Source organism: Capricornis sumatraensis, chromosome 17, assembly GCF_032405125.1.
Source record: "Capricornis sumatraensis isolate serow.1 chromosome 17, serow.2, whole genome shotgun sequence".
Lineage (NCBI taxonomy): Eukaryota > Metazoa > Chordata > Mammalia > Artiodactyla > Bovidae > Capricornis > Capricornis sumatraensis.
In genome coordinates this window covers 66671945-66682060 of record NC_091085.1, presented here as the reverse complement: position 1 = coordinate 66682060, position 10116 = coordinate 66671945, and positions in this window count along the sequence as shown.

Genomic DNA, 10116 nt, shown 5'->3' with positions numbered 1-10116 from the left:
AGCATACAAAACTCTGTTGAACTGGAAGTGGTTTTATAACTTGAAAGAGTGGTCTTTATGATGGTCTGCTTCTCAATCCTGGATAATTGAGATTCTGCAGACTCTAGACTGGCTGAATGCCAACCATGTAGATCCCAAAGCTCTCCTCTTGAGTATCCCCAAGATACACTTGAAGCCCAAATTCCTTGAAGCTACAATGTACCTCCCATCCTCCTCCCTCCTTTTCCTTCTCTCACTGAACAACACGTTCCCCGCCCCCTCCCCCCAATAAATCATTGTAACACGTCAAACAGAACACAGCAAAGCTTCAGGATTTGAAAACAGTAGTCCCAGGAGGAGAAGGGGGCAACAGAGGATGAGATGGTTGGATGGCATCACCAACTCTATGGACATGAGTTTGAGCAAGCTCCAGGAGACAATGAAGGACAGGGAAGCCTGGTGTGTAATAGTCCATCGGGTCACAAAGAGTCAGACTTGACTTAGTAACTGAAAACAAGGCCTTATCCATTAGCAAGGCTTTCCCCATTGCTTCTGCAAGGACCTCTTGAAGAATCCTGAAGTTCTATGACACCCACTCTAAACCATCAATTTAGTTTACCCGTTTCTCATACAGAGGGTAAGGTGGAACTAACTCTGAAAGGAATTTGTCCAGGTCTAGATAAGACATGCAGATCATGTCCCACTGTTCAGTTCAGTAATAGATGCTATGAGTTTCCAAGAGGACCAGAAGATTCTTTCAACCACGTCACCCAGATTCAAGACCCAGAGGTTCCAGTTCCGTTACTGTGCATTACAGCTTCAGATATCTAAAGGGAACACACTGATTAGTTAAGACTTGCTTTTAGGCAAAAATATATGTGACCCATATTTGGAATCAGAACATTAGTTGCAATCTGTGCTTGGAGGCAGACGTGTTTGTTTATTCTACGAGTTTTTAAAGTGGCAACTCCCCTGCAGCGAATTACTTAATGACTCAAACACAAACCCCAAATTCCAAACTGGCTCAGGAGAGGTGACGATTATGGAAAATTCTACTTCATCTAGCCCAAAGAACTGACCACCCGTGAGCTGGGAAACAGACCTCAAAGCAGGAAAGAAACAGAAGTGTCCAAAGAAGAAATGGAAAACACAACCCAGAAAAAGCTGACCCTCAAGAAAGAAGTCAGGTGAGCGGAGTCGGGGGTGGATTTCCTGATGGTTTCTCAAGGCTGCCGGGGTCCTGCTTTCTGGGTGAGAATGGGATTGAAGACAAGCATTGTCTGTTTTACAAAGTCCCAGAGAATTTGGATCCCAGATGTGGTAGATGATTGTCTTAGATCTGGGGTTGCAATGTCCACATCTACCCAGACGGGGCAGGAAATGTAAATGGCCAAGCGAGCTGAGTGTAAGATGATACAAGACAGCTGACACTCAGTACTGGGGGGCTGTGAGGAGATGGGGGACAGACCTTAATTAAAGAGAGCAGCTGCTGACCCCTAGCCACTGGTTGCCTGTGGAAATGTGGGTCCAGTGTTGACAGCTGTTCTGAGGCATCAAAAGAGTCTCCAATCCTTGATTTTCATGAGCAATCTTCTTTCAAAAAGATTGACATTGAATGCACAGTTTTAAAGTCGTCCGTGGGCTTTCCCCTCTTTCTCATTCATAGGCCCACTACTGCTGGCCATGGACTCCCAATTGTGGCCCTCCTTTTAAGACCCTTGGAGTAGTAGAGGGTGCTCAATTCTACCCCTTCATTCTACTTATGCGAAAGAAGGACCCCGGGTTCATCTCAAGTCACACGCAACGGTGTCTGTGGCAGAGCTAGGAGAGGACCAGTTCTGAGTTCTACCTCTCTTTCTTTCTTGATACAGACTCCAGACCCGTGTCAGGTTTCCAGAACTGAAGAGCTATACGTGCTGAGCAAGGACATACTAGGTTTCCTGCTTCCCATGGAGAAAAGCAAGTGCTACCCTAGCCCTTAATTAAGGATGTTATCATTGGTGACAATGATGGTAAATATCAGAAGGAGTGCTTTGAGCAGCAAGTAACAGAAAATTCTGAGTCAGATCGACTTAAACAATTCATCAAATTCTTTCATACCAGAGGAAGTCAGAGGAAGGGCAGGCCCCAGGTCCAGTGAGATCCATGATATAACCAGGAATCTGAGTGCTTTCTGTCTTTCTGCTCTGCATGATTTCTTCTCCTCCTTGTTCTTCTCCCTCATTCTGAACCTTCTCCTCTTGGTTACAACAAGGCTGCCAATAGCAGGTGAGTCTATGTGGGTCATTGTCCCATCTGTGGAAAGAGAGAATGAAAGAGCCTTGAAACTTCCCCCCAGGTATGGACTATAGGTTATTCCCTTTCATCTACTGGAGCTGGATGTCCAGTCCTGAACCAATACCAGTTACTCAAGGGAAATTGTGTGCTGATTGGCTGAGCTGTGCAGTCTATTCCAGGATTGGAGATGGAACCTTGTGGGGGAAGGGTTTATGTGTGTGTGGTCACTTTCCTGTCCATCCAGATACCTTGACTCTTCTTGAGAGCCAGTGAACCAACTTATGAATCTTCACAATATCCTCAAGGTGGGCTGGACTTAGGCTTTTCCACAAAATTCCCGTTTTCTTAGCAAATCTAGTTGTTGTTTTGTAATATTTCTTTGGCTACACCAGGTCTTTAATTGTGCCACTTGGGATCTTCCATCTTAGTTGTGGCATATGGGACCTAGTTCCCTGACCGGGGGTTGAACCCAGCCCCTGCATTGGGATTTCAAAGTCTTAGCTGCTAGACTACCAAGGAAGTCCCTCAAATCTAGTTTAAAGTGGAACTTCTCAACCTTCAGTTGCACTCAGAACCCTCAATGGATCTGATAAAAATGGACATTCCCAGTCTATACCTGGAAGAGTCTGATTCAAGGAATTGGCATATGTCACAAACTGTCCAGGTGATTCTGATTTGGGTGGTCAAGTATTATACTTTAGGGAAAGCTCTGTGTGTGTGTGTGTTAGTCAGTCATGTCCGACTCTTTGTGGCCCCATGGACTGTAGCCCACCAGGTTCCTCTGTCCATGGGATTCTCCAGGCAAGAATACTGGAGTGTGTTGCCATTTCCTACTCCAGGGGATCTTCCCGACCCAGGGATTGAACCTGGGTCTCTCTGCCTTGTAGACAAACTCTTAACCATCTGAACCACCAGGGAAGCCCCTTAGGGGAAGCTACTCGAGACTATAAAACCTGGTTGTCCCATAACTCAAGAAAATTCAAGAGGCCACCAGCCATCAGGGAAGTGCTGAGAGTTTTAATCTTTTGTGCCATTTATTGTGATGGCACAATAAAACTCTCTTTTTCTTAATTACCCTTGAATTCTTAAAAGAGAAAGTTTCATCTGAGTTTCCTGTTATTGTTTTCTTCTGGAGTGCATTGAAGGAATCTTTGGATAAGAGTGAGGAAGCACTGAAGGAGACAGAAATGTCATTTGTTCCCTCGGCTTCTATCCACATCCCAAATTATCCTTGGCACATGGGTCACAGGATATTGGATGGAGGGTTGTTCTGATTTAATCAACCTGTTTGTGGAATTTTAGCTACTGTATGATTTAGGTTTTATTTAAATAACGTTGAATCCCAAGTGAGAAACTATTTCCTTTTAATGCTCATTTAATCATTCTGCTAACTCAAGAGAGTTTAGTTCTAGCATTTAACTCCTGCCTATTATGTGTTATATCCCTTTTGGCCAAAGAGAGAGGCGAGCTTGGGTTCAGAGGCTTGAAATATAATATCACCATAATTATATTAACTTTAATATAATTAAAAGCATCTAGCTATCATTTAATTATATTGTTTTGCTTTCATCATCTGTTGGACAGGATACATGCTAGATTATGCTGACCTAAAAAAAAAAATCCCAGTGGCCTAAGACAACAGTCTTATTTGCTACACTACCTGTCTTTCACAGATCTCAGGGGTTGTTCTGTTCATTGAAATTACCCAGAGCCAGGCTGATGGAGTCACCACCATCTCCAACATGGTCAGTTTTCAATGGCAGAGAGCAAGAGAATGTTTGAATGTTCTTGCATTGGCTGTTAAATATAGTGGCCAGAAGACACATGGAACTTCTGTTCACAGCCCATTGGCCAGAACTAGTCACTGGGCTCCAATGTAATCACAGGGGCCCAGGAAGTGAGAAGCTTCCTGTGACTGGGAGCAAGGACATGGAGATATTCGGTAAGGAGCACAGATGTTCAGTACACACTTGGTGACGTCTTCTGTCTCCCAGCCAGTGCTCTCCCATCCTTGTCTTCTTAAAGCTTCTGAGGGGAGGCACCTTCCCTTGGGATGTGTGAACATACAGAGAACAGTTCATTGCAGACCCATTTACCTTCCCTAGTCACTTTGGCTTGGATTGACTCACCATGAACACTCAGCCAGGTGTGTAGGTTTCAAGAAAAGTGCGTTGAGTCCTAGTCTTGGCTTCTTTCTGTTGGCCACCCAGCTGACACTTTGATCAGGCTGGTGGGTGGTATCATTTGGCTGGCAGCCTGGCCAGAATGCCACTCCCTGGGCAAACCTGACTTTCTGGAAAGAGCCTGCACTTGACCATGAGGCAAGAGCAAAGCCCACAGTGGTGAGGCACACTGGAAGTTTCCTACCCTCTGAGAATCACAAACCAAAGGAACCTGATACTGATTAGTTGACGAAAGCACCAATAAGGGCAGCAACATCTGCCACCCATGACTTGACCTCCTACTAGGCTCTGGGCACCGCCATTAGCCTTCTGTCCAGATGATCTCATTTAACATCCACGATAGCCTTGAAAGGGGAGGATGGTTTCAAGAAGGTTCCTCTACTTTATCTGAGTCGACACAGTTCATTGGAGGGAATAGCCATGGCCAAATGTAAAACTCACCGTTCTTATTACTAAGAAACATGTGTAATTGATGCTCCAGACTTCTATGTTATTTCTGATTCTCTAACCCATCTCCTCATTCAAGCAAAAGCTTAAGGATTTAATATTTGACTGCTTTTGCCATATCACCCGAAAGAAAATGTCTCCCATGTTGGTACTAAACCTCCCAGTTTGAGATGATGGAACTGAGGCTCAAAGAAGTCAAGATACACAGAATTCCAAAGTGGTAGAGCTGAGATCTTTTTCCTTCAATCTTTTATTTTTTTTAACAGTCTCTTTTCTTAAAACGAATTCTGGCTGCACCGAGTCTTTCTTGCAGAGCTCAGGCTTTCTCAAGCCGTGGCACAAGAACTGAGTTGCCCTGCCACCTATGGGATCTTAGTTCCCCAACCAGGGACTGAACCCATAGCCCCTACATTGGAAGGTGGATTCTTTACCATTGGACCACCAGGGAAGTCCCTCAACTTTTTATTTCAAGTTCAGACTTGCACAGAAGTTTCAAAAAAAATCCCTGTATACACTTTACCCACTGCCCCCTATATTAAAACTTCATCACATTTCTTTATTCTCTGCCCCCCTTTTTAAACCATCTGAGATTCAGTTGCAGACCTGATGCCATTTTGCTTCTAAATACTTCAATGTTTATTTCCTAAAAATAAGGATGGTTTCTTACATAATCATAGTACAGCTATTAAAATCAGGGAATTGATGTTGATACAGACACATTACTATCTAGTCTATCAACTTTGTTTATATCTTACCAGTTGACAGATGGTCTCAATAATGTCCTTTATAGCAAAATGATAAGAAAGAAGAAAGAGTCAAGGGAAGGAAAGAGGGAAGGAGAGGGGAGAAAGAGACTGAGTCGTGTCCAACTCTTTGAGATCCCATTGACTATATCCCGCCAAGCTCTTCTGTCCGTGGAATTCTCCAGGCAAGAATACTGGAGTGGGTTGCCATTTCCTTCTTCAGGGGATCTTCCCACCCAGGGATTGAGCCTGGGCCTCCCACACTGCAGGAGGATTCTTTACTGCGTGAGGCACCAGAGAAGACTCTAATGGATAAAGACATGGTATATATATATATATATATATATAACGGAAGACCACTCAGCCATAAAAAAGAACACATTTTTGGCATTTTCAGTGACATGAATGGACTTGGAAGGCATTACGCTGAGTGAAATAAGTTAGATAGAGAAAGACAAATACTGTATGAGATCACTTATATGTGGAATCTAACAAATGCAACAAACCAGGCAGTCTAACCAAAAAGAAGCAGACTCACAGATAAAGAGAACAAACCAGCGGTTACCAGTGGGGAGAGGGGGAGAGGGGCAATAGCAGGGTGAGGGAGTGGGAGGGATGAACTACTGGGTTTTAGACCAGCTCAAGGGTGTATTGTACAACATGAGGAATACAGCCAATATTTTGTAATAACTGTGAATGGAAAGTAACTTTAAAAATAGTATAACAATGAAAAAAAGAGAATTCTGAGAAAGTTGAATGTCAGCTTCATGATCATAAGACCCAAACTGAAAAAAAAAAAATAATAAGAATCCCTCAGGACTTCCTAGGCGGTCCAGTGGTTAAGACTGCTTCCAGTGCAGAGAGCGTGGATTCAAGCCCTGGTTGGGGAACTAATATCCCACATGCCATGTGGCCAAAAAAAAAAAAAAAAAAAAAAGACCCAAACTGGAAGCTGAAAGGGCTCTCATAGATTCCCTAGAAGTATTATCCAAACAAAACCTCTGCCAGAGAAATGAACTAATAGGGGAAAATCCATGTGCGTGTGACTCAGAAAGGGCCTGGGTTGACTGTAGGAATGGCTTTTTATGAGATTTAATATTCCCCTCACTGGAGACACATTACTATCAAATAATAAACAGCAGAGTCTATGGTGTTGATCTTTAAAGTAAATCCTATTGCTATTAGCTTATCTACCCAACTATTAAAACTAATAAAATAATAAACTTTATGACACAGACACTTAGCTCAATTCAATCCCCCCCTTCTAACTGCACTTTTCTCCTTCTATGACTGTTGGTTTTTCCAGCAATTTCCTGCTTATCACCAAACTATCTGGAACATGTTTCTATGTTTGGCTGATCATTTTCATTTGCCCTGGGATGCTTTTATACTCCTTTATCTCTCTCCCTGTTTCTCTCCCTCCCTCTAAATCTCCCTCTTTTTCTTTAAACTGAACTTTATCATGTCTCTTTACTTCAATCTGTGTTGAACTTTCTCAGCCTTTTGCTTCAGCAGGGAAGAATGCCTCTTATTATCAGTTTCAAGATCACCTGTCTCTTGGGGTCCAGAGTGAACATGCAAAACAAAAAAAGGGGGGGGTGGAGAACGCACCACATATTACTTGGGGGTGGGAGAGGGGAGACCTAATACTCATTCAGAGTTCCTCTGCTCTGTAATCTCTGCAAGGGTTGGCAATCTCAGGTAAAAAGTTGGGGGTAGGGGCTTCCCTGGTGGCTCAGTGGTAAACAGTCCATTTGCCAGTGCAGGAGACATGGGTTTGATCCCTGGTCCAGGAAGATCCCACATGCTGCAGAGCAACTAAGCCCACATGCCACAACTACTGAGCCTGTGTTATAGAGCCTGGGAGCTGCAACTACGGAGCTCTCTGGCCCTAGAGCCCATGGCCTGCAGCGAGAAGCCTCTGAAAGGAGAAGCCCTCATACTGCAACGAAGAGCAGTCTTGGTTCACTGCAACTGGAGAAAAGCCCGAGCAGTGACAAAACCCAGCACAGCCAGCAATAAAAATGTGTGCATACTAAGTCGTGCCCAACTCATTTGCAACCCCATGGACTGTAGCCCACCAGGCTCCTCTGTCCGTGGAATTTTCCAGGCAAGAATACTGGAGTGGGTTGCTGTTTCCTACTCCAGGACATCTTCCTGACTCCAGGGGTTGAATCTGTGTCTCTTGCACTGGTGGGAAAAAAAAAGTTTGGGGCCGATCAGAAACCACAACAACATACAGAAGAGTAGTTTCTTCCATGTGGGTAAACATGCAGGATGAAGGCATAAGGCAACATATGCATAGTCAAGGGGCATCCCGAGTATCTGTTCCCTAGCAGGTTGTCTTCTTAATATTGTTCACTTATTTATTATTTACTGGGCTGCATCAGGTTTTAGTTGTGACCTGTGGAATCTTCACTGAGGTGCACGGACTCTGGTTGAGGCGTGTGGGCTCAGTAGTTGCCCTACACAGCGGAATTGCAGTATAACCAATTGCCCTGTGGCATTTTAGTTGTGGGATTTTAGTTCCTCACCAGGGATCCAATCTGTGCCCCCTGCAGTGGACGCTTGGGTTCTTAAATCACTGCCCAGCCAGGGAAGTCTCAGGATGCTGTTTTATTAGAGACTGGCGTCTCCTCTCTCTATAAGCCCATTAGATCCAGTTTCGTTTCCACCATCAAAGATGTCCGTACTGAGAACCAGAAGAAGGAGCTGTTTAAGGGGCCTGTTGTAGGAAACAATAAATGTATTTAAGGCTTAGAATGACACTCAGCTCTGAGCGATGCTTCATTAAGCACTGGAAGAGCGTTGGAACTGGGACTGACCGAAGGAGGGCCACATTCACCCTGACATCTCATAGTCACCTTGGGACGTGTGCTCACAGCCCTCACCATTTTAGCACTCTCTGTCTTCCACTTCTTAGCCCCACAGCATAGAGATGGATTTTCTTACAATAACTATGGGGATGGGACCACCTTATAGTGTTTAATTCTCCAACACTCAGAACTCAGGCAGGCACAGACTTTGCAGCTTCATTTGACTGAGCTTCTTCTGGCTTTAGTCTAATGAGCATCTCTAAGAAGAAGGTAGACCTTTTACCAAGAGACTGTTCTCCAGTCTCTGGGATCTTATATTCTATCTCCAGCCATCAGTGTGAGCGGTGTTCTGCCCACGGTCAGGAAAAGCATAGTATCGGGTAACAATCAATGGTGTGCATGGTAATTTGACTCACTGCCAAAACCCCACAGGTCTTACACCTTCCCCCTTCTTTTTAACTTGGTGGATTTGTGTATGTCTGTGTCTGAATGAGGTGAGAAATATGTTATTCAGGCGAGAAGAAAGACATGCTTAGGAAGATTTTTAATTTAGCCTGAGTCCTGTCGTACTTTCAAAATGACTTTTCTCCACACCCTGCCCCCAAAACCCAAGTATAAAAGAAACGTATATTCATTCCAGAAAATATGGAAAAAACAACGTATCAGTCAGAGGACACGACTGTTAAGAAATATAAGCCCACTTCGACTGGCTGAAGCAGAACTTAATTTATTTGACATGTAGCCTGGATCTCTCAGAATTGGCAGGAGGTTTGGCCAACTAGGTTTAGAAGGTGGGAATGAATTGTGGACTCAAACAGAGGCAGGGATGGGGGTGGGGAGTGGGGACCGCAGCTACAATATCACGGTAGGAAGACTCAGGTCAGTGCACTTCTGCTGTAGTCAGGGGCCTGCAGGTCCTCTGTCAAGTGCAACATTCGCTGAGTGTTATGAGCTGAACTCTATCCTCCAAAATTCATATGTCGAACCTCTAATCCCCAATACTTCAGAATATAATTGTGTTTAGAAATGGGGCTTTTAAAGAAGTAATTAAGTCAAGATGAGGTCAGCAGGGTGGGCTCTAACTCAATCTAATTGCATTTTATGAGAAGAGGAAATTTGGACATGCAGAGAGATACCAGAGATGTACACACACACAGAGAAAAAGCCACAGGAAGACGCAGTGAGAAAGTAGCCACCGGCAAGCCAAGAGGAGAGAAGCCAACTCTGTGGGCATCTTCAGCCTCCAGAGATGTGAGAATTAAATGTCTGTTGTTTAAGCAACACAGTTCATGGAATTCTGTGATGGCATTGCTTGGAAATGAATGCACTAAGGATGCAAAGTACTGAGAGAGGACATCTAACTGGTTGAACTGAGGTCACATGACCGTTACCTGGGTGTATCTCTTGACTTCTGCAGTGAAGGGTAGACACCTAGAACTCCCAGACCTTATGTGCACGATGAAGCATCGATTGATTATTTTTTGGCTGTCTTGAGTCTTTGTTGCTGCACGTGGGCTTTCTCTAGTTGCAACAAGCTGGGGCTACTCTTCATTGTCATGTGCAGGCTTCTCATTGCAGTGGATTCTCTTGTTGCAAAGTGCAGTCTCTAGGCACACGGGCTTTAGTACTTGCAGTGTATGGGCTCAGTAGTTGCAGCTCATGGGCTTAGTT